General features: G+C 41.7%; 2 pseudogenes; both read left to right on the top strand.

Annotated features, from left to right (window-relative positions):
* The window catches only part of LOC139568286 (GTPase IMAP family member 8-like), a 33,788-nt pseudogene extending 28,525 nt beyond the window's left edge, over positions 1-5,263 (top strand).
* A 10,041-nt stretch (positions 5,264-15,304) lies between these two features.
* LOC139568279 (GTPase IMAP family member 2-like) lies at positions 15,305-18,454 on the top strand (annotated as a pseudogene).
* Positions 18,455-18,796: the final 342 nt, after the last annotated feature.

Genomic DNA, 18,796 nt, shown 5'->3' with positions numbered 1-18,796 from the left:
TTCCCCTCGCTAAGCTTCCTTCCGCTAAGGAGACGGCACAAATCATCATTGAGAATGTGTTCAGAATTCATGGCCTCCCGTTAGACGCCGTTTCAGACAGAGGTCCGCAATTCACGTCACAGTTTTGGAGGGAGTTCTGTCGTTTGATTGGTGCTTCCGTCAGTCTCTCTTCCGGGTTTCATCCCCAGTCTAACGGTCAAGCAGAAAGGGCCAATCAGTCGATTGGTCGCATTTTACGCAGCCTTTCGTTTCGAAACCCTGCGTCTTGGGCAGAACAGCTCCCCTGGGCTGAGTACGCTCACAACTCGCTTCCTTCGTCTGCTACCGGGCTGTCCCCGTTTCAGAGTAGTCTTGGCTACCAGCCTCCTCTGTTTTCGTCCCAGCTCGCCGAGTCCAGCGTTCCCTCCGCTCAGGCTTTTGTCCAACGTTGTGAGCGCACCTGGAGGAGGGTCAGGTCTGCACTTTGCCGTTACAGGGCGCAGACTGTGAGAGCCGCCAATAAGCGTAGGATTAAGAGTCCTAGGTATTGTCGCGGTCAGAGAGTGTGGCTTTCCACTCGTAACCTTCCCCTTACGACAGCTTCTCGCAAGTTGACTCCGCGGTTCATTGGTCCGTTCCGTGTCTCTCAGGTCGTCAATCCTGTCGCTGTGCGACTGCTTCTTCCGCAACATCTTCGTCGCGTCCACCCTGTCTTCCATGTCTCCTGTGTCAAGCCTTTTCTTCGCGCCCCCGTTCGTCTTCCCTCCCCCCCCCGTCCTTGTCGAGGGCGCTCCTATTTACAAGGTACGGAAGATCATGGACATGCGTTCTCGGGGACGTGGTCACCAGTACTTAGTGGATTGGGAGGGTTACGGTCCTGAGGAGAGGAGTTGGGTTCCATCTCGGGACGTGCTGGACCGTTCGTTGATCGATGATTTCCTTCGTTGCCGCCAGGGTTCCTCCTCGAGTGCGCCAGGAGGCGCTCGGTGAGTGGGGGGGTACTGTCATGTTTTGTCTTTGATCATGTCTTGTCCCTGTGCTTCCCTCTGCTGGTCTTATTAGGTTCTTTCTCTTTCTCTCTCTCTATCGTTCCGTTCCTGCTCCCAGCTGTTTCTCATTCTCCCTACGACCTCATTTACTCTTTCACACCTGTCCCCTATTTTGCCCTCTGATTAGAGTCCCTATTTCTCCCTCTGTTTTCCGCTCCTGTCCTTGTCGGATTCTTGTTTGATGTTTGCAGTTCCTGTGTCTTGTTCCGCCCTGTCGTGTTCTTTTACCTTCTTCAGATGCTGCGTGTGAGCAGGTGTCTATGTCAGCTACGGCCTGTGCCTTCCTGAAGCGACCTGCAGTCTGTGGTCGCGTCTCCAGTCGTTCCTCTCTATTGACGAGAGGATTTCAGTTTCCTGTTTTGGATTTCCATTGATTTATATCCAGGAGTATCATTATTTGTTTTATACTGGAATAAAGACTCTGTTACTATTACGTCGCTTTTGGGTCCTCATTCATCTGCATAACACTACATTACATTTCAACACTTTGAGTTTCAAGTTTAATACCATTACTCCTATATCAAGCTTAGGTTTATCACCGATGCTCCTAGTGGGGTGCCATGTCCACTAGTCCCAGATTACTAATACGACTTGAACGGCGTCAAGCTTAGATTTATCCCCGATACTCCTAGTTGAAGAACAATTCAACTAGTTCCAGATTACTAATTCGACTTGAACAGCATCAAGCTTAGATTTATCCCCGATACTCCTAGTTGAAGAATAATTCAACTAGTTCCAGATTACTAATTCGACTTGAACAGCATCAAGCTTAGATTTATCCCCGATACTCCTAGTTGAAGAATAATTCAACTAGTTCCAGATTACTAATACGACTTGATTTTATACTTCGCAAATATCTTTACACAATGCCTTAGATTCTAAACAATTCCACATAAATTTAGCAACAATTCACACTCACCTCAGTACTTCTGATCATTGAATTTAGATATTGGCTATAATACAATATGCAGATTTTGATTAAACCGGCTCTGCTTACCTTAATATTTTCGAGCTCTTTGATCAGTTTCCTGGGTGAGTTGAATCGCCGACGTCTCCCTCGAGCGGGTCACCTCTCCTTCTTGAATCTTTCTCCCTCTCGTCTCCTGTCCGATGAATTTTCTATTGGGCCGAATTCAAATATGTTTTGACCATCCTCTGCTTACCAAGTCTGTTGATAATTCGTTTTACTTGAGACAGGAGATCAAGTGGAGACATAGGACGAGGTGGATAATTGTATAATAAGGCCGTTTTATTCAAGTGTAAAGATATTAGGCAAAGCGTGCAGCACGGCTCTTTCTGTCTGATTTGTATGAAATCGTCCGGAAGAGAGAGCGCTCTACACAGTACATACAGATTATATAGACAACTAGCAAAGTAGGTTGATCTGAAGTCTGGCCTTCCGATTGGTCGATCTGGGTCGTGGGTAATCCTGTTCGGCCTGATGTCGACGTTCCATTGGTTCCTGAGATTGTTCTTTGTCTGGAGCTCCAACCCTGAGTTGTGTGTGTCTGAGTGATTGTCATGGGGGAGGGGAGTTGTGGGTGTCGTGCATGTGTCCAATGAGTCCAGCATATGTCCAATATAAAAGGGAGTGTGTATATTGTGTCAACCATAGCTAATGTTGAGAAGTTGTTAAAACAAGTTACCAATATCTAATACAATTCCTTACAGAATGTACTGTGTTTAACGACAGTTATACCACATAGCATTAATATTTTTTATAGTTTAGATTTTTAGAAAGACAAATTGATGAGACAAATTATAATTAAGTGATAATGACCGACAAGGCAGTATTAATGGCACGGGTGTTGTTAGGTGTTGCAAATCATGTCACAATGCCAATATTTCCTCCAAGCACCAGCTTTCAGGGCATTATCACTTTTATACAACGTGTTACCAACATATTAAAACAATGATTGACATATTTTAATTAAAAAGGTTATTTTGATTAATTGATTCATACTATTTCATCATTCATCGAGATTTAGTCCCCACACATCTAGGACAGATATACCACATATTATTACTCGCTTTATAGTCCCCACACATCTAGACAGTTACACCACATATCATTACTCTCTTTATAGTCCCCACACATCTAGGACAGTTACACCACATATCATTACTCTCTTTATAGTCCCCACACATCTAGGACAGATATACCACATATCATTACTCTCTTTATAGTCCCCACACATCTAGGACAGATATACCACATATCATTACTCTCTTTATAGTCCCCACACATCTAGGATTGTTACCTCTACAGTTATACCACATATTATTACTCTCTTTATAGTCCCCACACATCTAGGACAGATATACCACATATCATTACTCTCTTTATAGTCCCCACACATCTAGGACAGATATACCACATATCATTACTCTCTTTATAGTCCCCACACATCTAGGACAGTTACACCACATATCATTACTCTCTTTATAGTCCCCACACATCTAGGACAGATATACCACATATCATTACTCTCTTTATAGTCCCCACACATCTAGGACCGATATACCACATATCATTACTCTCTTTATAGTCCCCACACATCTAGGACAGATATACCACATATCATTACTCTCTTTATAGTCCCCACACATCTAGGACCGATATACCACATATCATTACTCTCTTTATAGTCCCCACACATCTAGGACCGATATACCACATATCATTACTCTCTTTATAGTCCCCACACATCTAGGACAGATATACCACATATCATTACTCTCTTTATACTTTAGATTGTTTGAAAGTTAAATAGCCGAGAAGAAATTCTAATTTAGTTTATCCTCATTTGCAAAAAATGGAACTCGGACAAAAAAGATGAGGTCATTTTAATGAGGTCTTCGTCTTTTACCATGTTTTTGATTGGCCATTGTAACAGATATGGGACGAAGAAAAGGAGGGACTCTGAAGATTCTGTTCCTGTTGACACTCTGTCTGCAAGCCTTCACTGGCCAATGCCAAGGTACACACACACACACACACACACACACACACACACACACACACACACACACACACACACACACACACACACACACACACACACAGACACACACACACACACACACACACACACACATTTTTCAGAAGCCTTTAATCAAGACACTATCAACTCAAACACTTCTTGTCTGTTTCCAGTTTCAGGGCAGCTCTCTGACCTCAGGATAGTTCTGCTGGGGAAGACTGGAGCAGGGAAGAGTGCAACAGGAAATACCATCCTGGGGACAGAGGTGTTTAAAGCGGAGGATTCTCCAGAGTCTGTGACTGCACAGAGTGAGAAACAGAGTGGAGTGGTGAATGGGAGGAAGATTGATGTCATCGACACCCCGGGGCTCTATGACACAACAATGTCTGAAGAAGAGATGAAAAGTGAAATAGTCAGGTGTATAGAACAGTCAGTCCCAGGACCCCACGCCTTCCTGCTGGTGATCAGACTGGGGAGGTTCACAGAGGAGGAGAGGAACACTGTGAAGTGGATCCAGGAGAACTTTGGAGAAGAAGCCTCTATGTACACCATCTTGCTGTTCACACATGGTGATCAACTGAAGGGAAAATCAGTGGAGGAGTTTCTGGCTGAGAGCAAAGATCTACAGAAACTCATCAATATCTGTGGGGGCAGATATCACTCCCTAATCAATGACAAGAGAAAACACAACACTCAGGTCCCAGAGCTGCTGAAGAAGATAGAGGAGATGGTGGAGAAGAATGGAGGAAAACACTACACCAATGAGATGTACCAGGAGGCCCAGAGGAAGATCGAAGAGGAGGAGGAGAGGAAGAGACAGGAAGAGGCGAAGAGAGAGAGAGAGAGGAGACAGGAAGAGGAAGAAATAAGAAGAAGAGAAGAGAAATTGAATGACTGCAAGTGGTCAGCACTTGCCAGTACGGCTGCATTGGGGTTGGGAGCCATGTACAGCTCTCCATTGTCTTTAGCAGCAGGGGCTGCATTAGCCGCTGTTAAAGGTTATGAATGCATGGGCACCTATTTTACCTCAGGTAGTTCCAACTCAGAAGACCAGAAGGAATAAGATTTCCACATCCACCATCTCAGATTAAGATGAATTATTGTGTTATATAATATAAAATTAAGATGAATTATTGTGTTATATCATATAATTGTAATTTGATCTCTGAGAAATTAAGCTAATTTATTGTGGCCAAATTTGACATTTTAATTAACAGGATTCATATACTATTCAATAAATATAGTACCCAACATCTGATCTGGATCCAATTTTTCCTCAACAATGATTAAGAACAAAGAATGGTCAAAAGCCTCAGATCAGATGTTGGCTATTATTTCACACTAATGCCTTGTTATCTGGAGGGTGGCCATATGCATCTCCCCAATGGTCCAAATGTGGAATCCGTAACCATGCCGATATCATGGACAGTAATGGTTTGAGAACATTCCAAGATTTGGAAGATACATACACATTACCAGATACATACACATTACCAGATACATACACATTACCAGATACATATACATTACCAGATACATACACATTACCAGATACATATACATTACCAGATACATACACATTATCAGATACATACACATTACCAGATACATACACATTACCAGATACATACACATTACCAGATACATACACATTACCAGATACATACACATGACCAGATACATACACATGACCAGATACATACACATTACCAGATACATATACATTACCAGATACATACACATTACCAGATACATACACATTACCAGATACATACACATTACCAGGTACATACACATTACCAGATACATACACATTACCAGGTACATACACATTACCAGATACATACACATTACCAGATACATATACATTACCAGATACATACACATTACCAGATACATACACATTACCAGGTACATACACATTACCAGGTACATACACATGACCAGATACATACACATTACCAGATACATATACATTACCAGATACATACACATTACCAGATACATACACATTACCAGATACATACACATTACCAGATACATAAACATTACCAGGTAACTCTTGTTGTTTATACTTACAATTTAGGTCAGCTATGTTAGCCTATGGAGTCCCTTGGGAAACCCAACTACCGAACCATCCAATGATGGGATTTATAAATAAATGATCTGGGCTCCTGAAAGGTCTGATCTCTATAACATACGTGCTATATATGCTAACTTCTGTAAAGTGGTAAAACATTTTAAACAACTCCTCCCCCTTGGGGTTGGCAGAGCGCCAAGACATTAGAGCATTGGGCCAGTAACTGGAAGGTTACTGGATCAAATCCCTGAGCTGACAAGGTATAAATCTGTTGTTCTGCTCGTGAACAAGGCAGTTAACCCACTGTTCCCCAGGTGCTGAAGATGTGGCTGTTGATTAAGGCAGCCCTCTGCACTTCTCTGATTCTGAAGGGTTAAATGTGGAAGACACATTTCATTTGTACAACTGACTAGTATCCCCCTTTCCCTTGTTGTCCCAGCAGGGTTTCACAGCCTCTGGTCCCATACTAGAATACATTTACATGTGTGGTACTTTAATAACCATTTAGCTTCAGCTGGACAATTATTAGAAAGGATAAACTCTGAAAATGCATATCATTCTACTAGAGTCCCCTAGTCACATGACCTTGTAGAGAACGATGCACTAACAGACTCACAGACTGTATCTTCATTTCCCCATTTGATGTCTATGATGTACTATGTGCTATGATAAAGAGTGTAAATATATATATATATATCCAGAGCTGATTCACATAATCCTTCTTACTCTGCACCAGTTATCACAGAACCATTGACCTATATATTATAACTTGACAGTTGTTTCTGGTGATGTCCTTAAGAACTGTAAAGCAGGACATGTCCTCCCCTACATAAAGGAGGAGATCCTTCTGACTCTTATGGCTCAAAAATCAGCAGTGAGTATCAGCAGTGGAAAGAGGTGGCCATTTCAAACGGCCTCGTACTCAATTCTTGCTTGTACAATATGCATATTATTATTACCTTTGGATAGAAAACACCTTTTAGTTTCTAAAACAGGTTTAATTATTTCTCTAAGTGAAACATAACTCTTTTTACAGCCCATTTTCTGTAAAAAGTGACATTTCCAAGAAGCTATGTCTCTCTTCAAGATACTCTCTATAAAAGGCCTTGGCACTTAGGACTGTAGAAACACGTCACACATCTTCCCCTGGTTGTCATGCGGAAGTGAGAGAAAAAATGACTTGATTATCTCTGTCAGGGACTGAAAAGAACATCTTTGAGTGATAAGTGCGCACTTAATTTTTTTTCTGGGCACGAAGTAGGAACTGGACTGCGCTCCTGGAAAACACTCGTTATAGGTGAATATGACCTCCAGCTTCGATTTTCTTTGATACATGTCACAATATCATCCTAAAGTATGTTTTTTCAATATACTTTAATTATATTATTGAAATTTATTCTGGACTTTAGACGTGATGCGACGCAAGAATTTTGTCAAGACGGAGAGGTTAGCACGGCATGGCCAGTGTGTCATGCTAATTCAAGAGGGACATCGTTCGTTCTAGGTCCAAATGAACACGGTTCTGAACAAAGGACCCTTTGGAGAACATTCTGATGGAAAATCAACAAAGATAAGGACCCAATTTGGGATGCTTTTTCATATATCTGTCGAACTGTGCTATCGCTAGCGTTTGACTAGAATCAATGCTGCTGTGTGTTAGCTATTGTAGTAAGCTAATATAACGATATATTGTGTTTTCGCTGTAAAACACTTCAGAAATCGGAAATATTGTCTGTATTCACAAGATCTTTCTCTTTCATTAGCTATCCACCATATATTTTTCTGAAATCTTTTCTGATGTGTAATAAGGTAGTTGACGTTGGTGTCTCTATTTTCTCTGGCTACTCCCGTGCGATTTCTTACTGTAGCTATGATGGTAGCAGTAATGTAAAACTGATTTATAGCTAAAATATGCATTTTTTTTGAACAAAACATAGATTTATTGTGTAACATGTTATAGGACTGTCATCTGAGGTAGTTTTTTCTAGGTTATTTAGGTTGGTTTTAGGTTAGTTAGGTTGGCTTGTGCATGCTACTTCATCCTACTTGTGCTGTGAAAAATGTCTGTCCTCTTTTTTATTTGGTGGTGAGCTAACATAAATATATGTGGTGTTTTCTCTGTAAAACATTTAAAAAATCGGACATGTTGGCTGGATTGACAAGATGTTTATCTTTCAAATGCTGTTTTGGACTTGTTAATGTGTGAAAGTTAAATATTTTACAAAAATAGATTTTGAATTTCGCGCCCTGCACTTGCAGTGGCTGTTGTCATATTACGCCCGGTGCCGGGCTTGCAGCCTGAAGAAGAACTTCTCACTATATTCTTAATGTGAACCAATCAGGTGTTAGAATCCCATTATATTCTTAATGTGAACCAATCAGGTGTTAGACCTGGACAGAGCAGGTTCAGCTGCTACACTTGTTTTAGATGTTCAATTACTTTGATCAGAAACATGATAAAGACTTGGACACTGTTGACCATCACACTCATTTAAAGGTGGACTGAAATAATCCTGGATCAGGCTTGTTGAAAGTGGTTTGAGAATGATCTGTCAGACAGGACTCAATGTGTCATTTCTGATGGTGTCAAGTCTAGTTTCCTGGTAGTGGAACCTGTTCTCTTTATTACTAATATAAATAATATTGGTTTATCTGTTAACTTGGAATATTCATCTGTATGTAAAGTGGGCTTCTGTTTTAGGACTAGATCTTGCCTCTCCCTAAATAGCAGGAAGCAGATTGTACAGTCAACTTTCCTGACAGTTCTTGTCTATGGTGACACCATTTACCAGATTGCATCAGCTACTACTCTGAAACCTTTTGTCACGAACGTCGTAATCCTCCTCGTCTGAAGAGGAGATGTAGCAGGGATCGGACCAAAGCACAGCGTGGTTTGATGAATACATACTTGTTTATTAAACGAAAATGAAACGAAGAACACTTGACAAACTATACAAAACAACAAACGAACGTGAAGCTATATAACGAAAGTGCAGAACACAAGCAACTAACGTATAGACATAGACAATAACCCACAACCCACAATACAAAACAGGCTACCTAAATATGGTTCCCAATCAGAGACAATGAAAAACACCTGCCTCTGATTGAGAACCATATCAGGCCAAATGACACACCTAAACATAGAAACACAGAACATAGATTGCCCACTCCAACTCACGCCCTGACCAACTAACTAAAGACAAAAACAAAGGAAATAAAGGTCAGAACTTGACAGTGCCCCCCCCCCCCCCCAAGGTGCGGACTCCGGCCACAAAACCTGAACCGATGGATGGGCATCTGTCCGCGGTGGCGGCTCTGGCACTGGACAGACGGGCAGCTCAGGCGGCGCTGGACAAGTGTCAAGTGTTCTTTGTTTCGTTTTCGTTTAATAAACAAGTATGTATTCATCAAACCACGCTGCACTTTGGTCCGATCCCTGCTACACCTCCTCTTCAGACGAGGAGGATTACGACGTTCGTGACACCTTTGGATGCAGTCTACCATAGTGCCCTTTGCTTTATCACAGGTGACTGTTTTAATACTCACCACTACATCCTGTATCAAAATGTTGGCTGGCCCATATTAGATCACTTCATTACTCCCTTTTTGTTTAAAAAGTTCTACCACACAAGCTTCCAACGTACCTAACTGTGTTACTAATGTATGAAAGAATGAGCTACCAAAGGTCTCCACTATTTATGTAAATACTCTTTTAGTTTTACTGCCCCCATTGTTGTGATAACCTACAAAATTCATTGTGTCTTGTTTCCCTGGAGACTCTAGTGCAGGTTAGGACTCTGCTGTTGAATTATTTCAATGAAGATTGTATTTTACCCCCTTTTTCTCCAAAATTTCGATCTTGTCTCATCGCTGCAACTCCCCAATGGGCTCGGGAAGCGAAGGTCGAGTCATGTGTCCTCTGACCCACCAAACGGCGCTCCTTAACACCCGCCCACTTAACCCGGAAGCCAGCCGCACCATTGTGTTGGAGGAAACACTGTTCAACTGACGACCGGGGTCAGCCTGCAGGCACCCGGCCTGCCACAAGGAGTCGCTAGAGTGCGATGAGCCAAGTAATGGCCCCCCGGCCAAACCCTCCCCTCACCCGGACGACGCCGGCCTATTGTGTGCCGACCTATGGAGACTCCCGATCACAGCCAGTTGTGATACAGCCTGGGATCGAACCCGGGTCTGTAGCAACACCCCTAGCACTGCGATAAGGGCTTTAGACCGCTGTGCCTCTCGGGAGGCGGATTGCAGTTCTTTTGATTGATTGTGGTGGTTTATATGGTGAAATTGTGGTGTTGAGGTTGTTCCTTGTGCTTATTTTTATTCTCCTTGTTCTATTTGTCAGTTTTTCTTCCTGTTTGGGAGAACATTTTTGTATTCAGGGCACCATTGGGATGAGACCCTGGTCTCAATTGGGCTACCATGAATAAGTTAAACCAAAAATATTGGAAAGCTCTTATTCTGAGCTAGCCATTCAAAAAGTATGGTCCACAGGTCTAATTGAATCTGAACAACCCTTTAATTAACTGGAACAGAATATGTAAAAATATGGCATCCTGTAGTCCGAACCATCAATTTACACGTTGTGTGCAACCCAATCATCACCAAAACGTACCAGGGTGCTGGTGGTATGCCCGAAGGCATGGCTGGTGGTCCCCGGTGCTGGTGGATTCCCCGGTGCTGGTGGATCCGCTCCTGCAGGCGGTGGATCATCTGGACATAATATTGATGAAGCCGACTAAACCATTCCACCGTTTCTGCAAATACCTCCCCCTAACAAGCAACGTTTGAAATGTTTAACACTCTTGTGGCTTTGAGTCAATGGCTATTATAACAGTGACTTTTATCACAACCTGTGTAAAGTCACTCCAGTTCACACTGAGCGTAGTAGTAGTCCATCACAACTTTTCCCCACTGATCTTTGTCTATAGTGTCTGCTGAATTCAAGGCAGCAATGTTGTTGAGAGCAGTCCATTGCTGACGTTATATTAAAGCTGCTCAGTATTTTCACATAGTGAGCAGGTCACATTATAGACAGAAGCGGGCTACATGGCGGACCAATCCGAACTCATCTTTCGGCATGTCCAGCCCATCCATTATCTCAGCCAATCATGGCTAGCGGGAAGGTTCCTGTCTTTTTCTGTGGCTAACCCGACTGGGCCTGTATTTGCAGACATACAAGTTAGTTTTTTAAGGGATTTCTGTCAAACAATTAGTGTGGTAGCTAGCTTCTTGAATCGGGTCACTAATGAACATTCTATCATTAATGAGCTCGAACAGATAAGAGGATTTATCCTGATTTAAAAACCCTCACATATATCCTTATCACAAGGGTTGTGTAAATACAGTAAGTCTTTCACAGATCACGTTTTGTCCAACAGATCACATTGGTGTCCGGTTACTAAGCAAATGTTTCATAAGCTAAACTGACTGTTACACACAAAGAAATAGGATCCGGGTACACACGCTACGATGCCACACCTTTTACTGGAAATTACATTAGAAACACACCTCATGATGACAAGGACGTCATTCCATCAAAACACACCTCGTGATGACAAGGACCGTGAGGGAAGTCAGTGCATCATGTTGATGACTGCAGAACAAAGCAGACATTTCATACACCTGTGCAAAGAGACAGGTATCTAAATAGGAAGGACAGTCTCAAACACATCAACACATGTGGTAAGAGACAGGTATCTAAATAGGAAGGACAGTCTGAAACACATCAGCACATGTGGTAAGAGACAGGTATCTAAATAGGAAGGACAGTCTGAAACACATCAGCACATGTGGTAAGAGACAGGTATCTAAATAGGAAGGACAGTCTGAAACACATCAGCACATGGGGTAAGAGACAGGTATCTAAATAGGAAGGACAGTCTGAAACACATCAACACGTGGTAAGAGACAGGTATCTAAATAGGAAGGACAGTCTGAAACACATCAGCACATGTGGTAAGAGACAGGTATCTGAATAGGAAGGACAGTCTGAAACATATCAGCACATGTGGTAAGAGACAGGTATCTAAATAGGAAGGACAGTCTGAAACACATCAGCACCTGTGGTAAGAGACAGGTATCTAAATAGGAAGGACAGTCTGAAACACATCAGCACATGTGGTAAGAGACAGCTATCTAAATAGGAAGGACAGTCTGAAACACATCAACACATGGGGTAAGAGACAGGTATCTAAATAGGAAGGACAGTCTGAAACACATCAGCACATGTGGTAAGAGACAGGTATCTAAATAGGAAGGACAGTCTGAAACACATCAGCACATGTGGTAAGAGACAGCTATCTAAATAGGAAGGACAGTCTGAAACACATCAGCACATGTGGTATGAGACAGGTATCTAAATAGGAAGGACAGTCTGAAACACATCAGCACATGTGGTAAGAGACAGGTATCTAAATAGGAAGGACAGTCTGAAACACATCAGCACATGGGGTAAGAGACAGGTATCTAAATAGGAAGGACAGTCTGAAACACATCAGCACATGGGGTAAGAGACAGGTATCTAAATAGGAAGGACAGTCTGAAACACATCAGCACATGTGGTATGAGACAGGTATCTAAATAGTAAGGACAGTCAAACACATCAGCACATGGGGTAAGAGACAGGTATCTAAATAGGAAGGACAGTCTGAAACACATCAGCACATGGGGTAAGAGACAGGTATCTAAATAGGAAGGACAGTCTGAAACACATCAGCACATGTGGGATGTGTCACAAATGGCACCCTGTTTATGTCATAACCAGACATAAAATAATGTAAGATATGTCACAACAGGTCTAAATATATGTATCATGACAGTGTTGTGACCATATTATGACAAGTTATGACACGTTATGTCAGCTGTTATGACATATGATATAGTTACGACTGTGTCATAACATGTTATGATGCTGGGTGTCAAGTAAAGTGGAACCATTTTAAGTGTTTCTAAAATCTATGGGACAAATGAATGGTGGAAAAACGATTGGAACCATTTCCCTGTTTGACAGCTAGGCTTTATGGGTAATATGACTCATGCTGTGGTACTCTATGGAGTTTGAAAGAGCAGAAACAGATCTGGGACCAGGTTAGGCAACTATAAAGTTACAACTACAGTATACAGTTACATTTCAAATGCAGTTGTACATGTTATTACATTTGTAACCTTTATTTGTGTCCCATGTGTCCAACACATTTCATCACCCAAAGATGTGGCCTATCTTCTGATTCTGGCAAGTAGCCAAGGTTAAAGTTAAAAAGCAACTTCCAATCAGAATTCAGACCCTACCTGTCCTGAGTAGAATAATATTTGCCTCGCAGCACTCTCTCATTGGCTAGAAATGATTTGTTGCTGGGAAAATGAAACTTAACAGAATGTAAGGTGCAGCACATTGGGCGCCTTAGTATTGCATGAGTTTTAGACCATTCCATTGGTCCTTAAGGTAAATCTCCACCCACCTGTGGCACCTGGCTATGCAAAACCAGCCCACTGCTTCAGCTCTCTGTGACAACAGGGGACAACAATTAACAGATTTGTGCAACCATACTAAAAGTGAGTACTCAACTTAACTACCTTACTAATTAAATGTTGTACAACAATCTACTCTACAGTATTTGAATAACTGGAGCACAATATTAAGTAGACCTTTAATTGATACCAGGTCTGTTAACATTTATGCATAAATAATCATATGATTACATTACTTATCATCAAAATGTCAAAACAGTAAAATCATGTAGCTGTTAACAATCACATTATGCTATGTGTGTATTTATACACGTTTTACAATTATAGAACATTGAAAGGAGAAACATGGTTAGACTTTAACCTGAAACATTTACCTTGTTTAGTGCAGAGATAGTGCAGTATACTGTACCTTGTTTAGTGTAGAGATAGTGCAGTATACTGTACCTTGTTTAGTGCAGAGATAGTGCAGTATACTGTACCTTGTTTAGTGCAGAGATAGTGCAGTATACTGTACCTTGTTTAGTGCAGAGATAGTGCAGTATACTGTACCTTGTTAAGTGCAGAGATAGTACAGTATACTGTATCTTGTTTAGTGCAGAGATAGTGCAGTATACTGTACCTTGTTTAGTGCAGAGATAGTGCAGTATACTGTACCTTGTTTAGTGCAGAGATAGTACAGTATACTGTATCTTGTTTAGTGCAGAGATAGTGCAGTATACTGTACCTTGTTTAGTGCAGAGATAGTGCAGTATACTGTACCTTGTTTAGTGCAGAGATGGTGCAGTATACTGTACCTTGTTTAGTGCAGAGATAGTACAGTATACTGTATCTTGTTTAGTGCAGAGATAGTGCAGTATACTGTACCTTGTTTAGTGCAGAGATAGTGCAGTATACTGTATCTTGTTTAGTGCAGAGATAGTGCAGTATACTGTACCTTGTTTAGTGCAGAGATAGTGCAGTATACTGTACGTTGTTTAGTGCAGAGATAGTGCAGTATACTGTACCTTGTTTAGTGCAGAGATAGTGCAGTATACTGTACCTTGTTTAGTGCAGAGATAGTGCAGTATACTGTGCCTTGTTTAGTGCAGAGATAGTGCAGAATACTGTATCTTGTTAGTGCAGAGATAGTGCAGTATACTGTACCTTGTTTAGTGCAGAGATAGTGCAGTATACTGTACCTTGTTTAGTGCAGAGATAGTGCAGTATACTGGACCTTGTTTAGTGCAGAGATAGTGCAGTATACTGTGCCTTGTTTAGTGCAGAGATAGTGCAGTATACTTGACCTTGTTTAGTGTAGAGATAGTGCAGTATACTGTACCTTGTTTAGTGGAGAGATAGTGCAGTATACTGTATCTTGTTTAGTGCAGAGATAGTACAGTATACTGTATCTTGTTTAGTGCAGAGATAGTGCAGTATACTGTATCTTGTTTAGTGCAGAGATAGTGCAGTATACTGTACCTTGTTTAGTGGAGAGATAGTGCAGTATACTGTACCTTGTTTAGTGCAGAGATAGTGCAGTATACTGTACCTTGTTTAGTGCAGAGATAGTGCAGTATACTGTACCTTGTTTAGTGCAGAGATAGTGCAGTATACTGTACCTTGTTTAGTGCAGAGATAGTACAGTATACTGTATCTTGTTTAGTGCAGAGATAGTGCAGTATACTGTACCTTGTTTAGTGCAGAGATAGTGCAGTATACTGTGCCTTGTTTAGTGCAGAGATAGTGCAGTATACTGTATCTTGTTTAGTGCAGAGATAGTGCAGTATACTGTACCTTGTTTAGTGCAGAGATAGTGCAGTATACTGGACCTTGTTTAGTGCAGAGATAGTGCAGTATACTGGACCTTGTTTAGTGCAGAGATAGTGCAGTATACTGTGCCTTGTTTAGTGCAGAGATAGTGCAGTATACTTGACCTTGTTTAGTGCAGAGATAGTGCAGTATACTGTACCTTGTTTAGTGCAGAGATAGTGCAGTATACTGTACCTTGATTAGTGCAGAGATAGTGCAGTATACTGTACCTTGTTTAGTGCAGAGATAGTGCAGTATACTGTACCTTGTTTAGTGCAGAGATAGTGCAGTATACTGTATCGTATTCAAGGGGGTCGATCTTGGGTCAACACCCATCATATAGCAGGTTGTTGCTGTGAGGGACACACCTGCAGGTTTTTATCAGTACTGACTAAGGTCACACTGCTTAGACGTTGCATGCATCAACCAATGGTTGACTGACAGATTGCTGAAACACATGATGTGGTTAGCTGATATGTAAAATACCTATTCAGGCGTTGTAAGTGTCATGTTTTGTCTTTGATCATCATGTCTTGTCCCTGTGCTTCCCTCTGCTGGTCTTATTAGGTTCTATCCCTCTCTCTCCCCCTTCCTCTTTCCCTCTCTCGCTCTCTCTCTCTGTCGTTCCGTTCCTGCTCCCAGCTGTTTCTCATTCTCCTAACGACCTCATTTACTCTTTCACACCTGTCCCCTATTTTGCCCTCTGATTAGAGTCCCTATTTCTCCCTCTGTTTTCCGCTTCTGTCCTTGTCGGATTCTTGTTTGATGTTTGCTGTTCAGTGTCCTTGTTCCGCCCTGTCGTGTTTTTTGCCTTCTTCAGATGCTGCGTGTGAGCAGGTGTCTATGTCAGCTACGGCCTGTGCCCTCCTAAAGCGACCTGCAGTCTGTGGTCGCGTCTCCAGTCGTTCCTCTCTATTGACGAGAGGATTTCAGTTTCCTGTTTTGGATTTACCATTGATAATATCCAGGAGAATCATTATTTGTTTAATACTGGAATAAAGACTCTGTTTCTATTACGTCGCTTTTGGGTCCTCATTCACCAGCATAACAGTAAGATCTGGTGTTAGCAACGTCTGAGCAGAGGAACAGAGGAACACATGCTTTGTGTTCAGACATCTCCTGATTTACACATTAAGTACTGGTTTCAGTTATACTGATTCCACTTAATTATTGTTTGAACTTCCTGTCTGTCTACACAGTAGATGTGATGTAATGTAATGTAATTATTGTTTGAACTCTTCCTGTCTGTCTACACAGTAGATGTGATGTTTGACGTTAATGGGACACGACCTCTAACTGGTTTATCTGGTCTTAACAGCAGCAGCCAGGAAACGGTAGAATAGTATCCATGTTTAGAATGTCATTTGATATGCATGTGAGTACATTAAGTACGCCCTATCTTAGGAAATGTATTGTGTTTCACAACAGTTGTACCGCATATCATTACTCTTTTTATAGTTTATAGTTTTATAGTTTTTATTGTTTAAAAGTCAAATAGCTGAAAAAAGAAATAATTTAGTCTTTCCTCATCTGTGAACGTTGGAACTTGGCCAAACGCTTTGGATGAGTCACTGAAGAAATGTGGACTTTGTATTTTGTAATGAGGTCATTGTCTGTTTCCATGTGTTTGATTGGCTGCAGTAGTAGAGATGGAACAAGGGACAGGAGGGACTCTGAAGATTATGTTCCTGTTGACATTCTGTCTGCATGACTTCACTGGTCAATGCCAAGGTACACACACACACATACTCTGCATGAACACACATAGTGTCTTGATAAATGGCTACTGAAAACGATCAACCTTTTGTCTGTTTCCAGTTTCAGGGCATCCCTCTAACCTGAGAATAGTTCTGGTGGGGAAGACTGGATCAGGGAAGAGTACAACAGGAAACACAATCCTGGGTAAAAATGTGTTTAAAGTGGAGGCTTCTCCAGTGTCTGTGACTGCACAGAGTGAGAAACAGAGTGGAGTGGTGAATGGGAGGAAGATTGATGTCATCGACACCCCGGGGCTCTATGACACAAAACTGTCTCAAGAAGAGATGAAAAGTGAAATAGAAAAGGCCATCTACATGTCAGTCCCAGGACCCCATGTGTTCCTGCTGGTGATCAGACTGGGGAGGTTCACAGAGGAGGAGAGGAACACTGTGAAGTGGATCCAGGATAACTTTGGAGAAGATGCCTCAATGTACACCATCATTCTGTTCACACATGGAGATCTACTGAAGGGCAAAACAGTCAAAGGGTTTCTGGCTGAGGGCAAAGCGCTACGGAGACTCATCAATATGTGTGGGGGCAGATATCACTCCCTAATCAATGACAAGAGAAGAGACAACACTCAGGTTAGAGAGCTGCTGGAGAAGATCGAGGAGATGGTGGAGGAGGACAATGGAGGAGAACACTACACCAATGCTGACTATGAAGCGGCTCAGAGAAAGATCAACGATATTACCTTTGTACTGTAAACTGGCAGCGTACGGCAGTCTAGCCACAGCAGGACTAGGGATGGTGTTTGCTCCACCAGTATTGGTGGCAGCAGGTGTAGCTGTAGGTGTCAGCCAAGGGTTTGAGTGCACTAAGGAGATGCTAGGCTTTTAAAACACCAGGGGTACGTTCAGTTGGTCTTAACGTTTTGCTACGTATGGCAACGGTACTTACTGAATGACATAACAGTTCTTTCAAAACCATTTGCAATGTTATAGATATGCTAACCGTGTGGCAGGATGGCCCTAGCAGGGTGTGAATGTGGAAAATGTTAACAAAACGCTGCTGCACTGTACACAATCACCCTCTCATCACCTATAGTTACAATGTTCCTCAACTCAAATCATGACCGTTTTTGAAAGCAGCCCAGGTGTTGACCAATTTTATCTTAGTGCATGTATTTAGTGTGGATATATAGTATTGTCGTGTCTTTACTATGGATTAAATGATATGACATGCTATTTTATCAAATCAATTCTCTGTAATTAATATTACCTGATTAAACTAATCATGTAAATGTAATTAACTAGGAAGTCAGGGCACCACAGAATAATGTTTATAGAGCTGTTGTCTTCCTAATAAACTCTTAAAGACCTGGTAATCTTTTACATCAATAGCAGTCAATTATTAATCGTCACCTTATTCAGTCTCATCTGAACGTCGTAAACTTATTGGTTATCTTCCCAAACCCTGGCTAACAAGTTGAATCTGCAATACAACATGTGGTTTAATTATTTATTTACTAAATACCTAAATAGTCACACAGAACGAGCAGAGATCTATTCTGGGCGGACACATTGTAGTCGTTCGTCTGGTGGTAGAACGGATACGATGTAGTACCCTGTCGTTCCTTAGAGATTCTACGTCCCTTCCCAGGCCACGCATGTTCACATCTGCTGCTGAAAACTCGAAGGCCAGGATGTATCACTTCTTTAGTGAACATAAGTCCC

This window comes from Salvelinus alpinus, chromosome 2 (genome assembly GCF_045679555.1).
Source record: "Salvelinus alpinus chromosome 2, SLU_Salpinus.1, whole genome shotgun sequence".
Classification (NCBI taxonomy): Eukaryota; Metazoa; Chordata; class Actinopteri; order Salmoniformes; family Salmonidae; genus Salvelinus; species Salvelinus alpinus.
This window is presented reverse-complemented; position numbering and strand designations above follow the sequence as displayed.